Source organism: Lupinus angustifolius, chromosome LG04 (genome assembly GCF_001865875.1).
Source record: "Lupinus angustifolius cultivar Tanjil chromosome LG04, LupAngTanjil_v1.0, whole genome shotgun sequence".
Taxonomy (NCBI): Eukaryota; Viridiplantae; Streptophyta; class Magnoliopsida; order Fabales; family Fabaceae; genus Lupinus; species Lupinus angustifolius.
This window is the reverse complement of record NC_032012.1, coordinates 21,253,272-21,253,499: the sequence shown is the minus strand read 5'-3', so window position 1 is coordinate 21,253,499 and position 228 is coordinate 21,253,272. Positions and strand designations below refer to the sequence as shown.

General features: G+C 44.3%; 1 long non-coding RNA gene across 1 annotated transcript in view; it reads left to right on the top strand.

The window, feature by feature from the left end:
• LOC109344873 overlaps nt 1–228 on the top strand; it is a 12,956-nt gene that overhangs the window by 7,295 nt on the left and 5,433 nt on the right. The window lies entirely within an intron of this gene.

Here is a 228-nt window from a genome sequence, read left to right as displayed (position 1 = left end):
GAAGTTTTAGTTCTGGAACTCCCTCGCCCGGGCGCCAAATCCTCACTCGGGCGAGCAAGGATCTCGCTTAGGCGAAAAAAACCCAGAAATTCGATGAAATTCTGGACATCCCTCGCCCGGGCGAGCAAAAGTTTCGCTTCGGCGAAAAAAACAAAAATTTAAAAAAAAAATTGCAAAAAAAAAAAATTCAGGATTTTAATGATGTCTCGCTTGGGCGAGGAAGGCTTA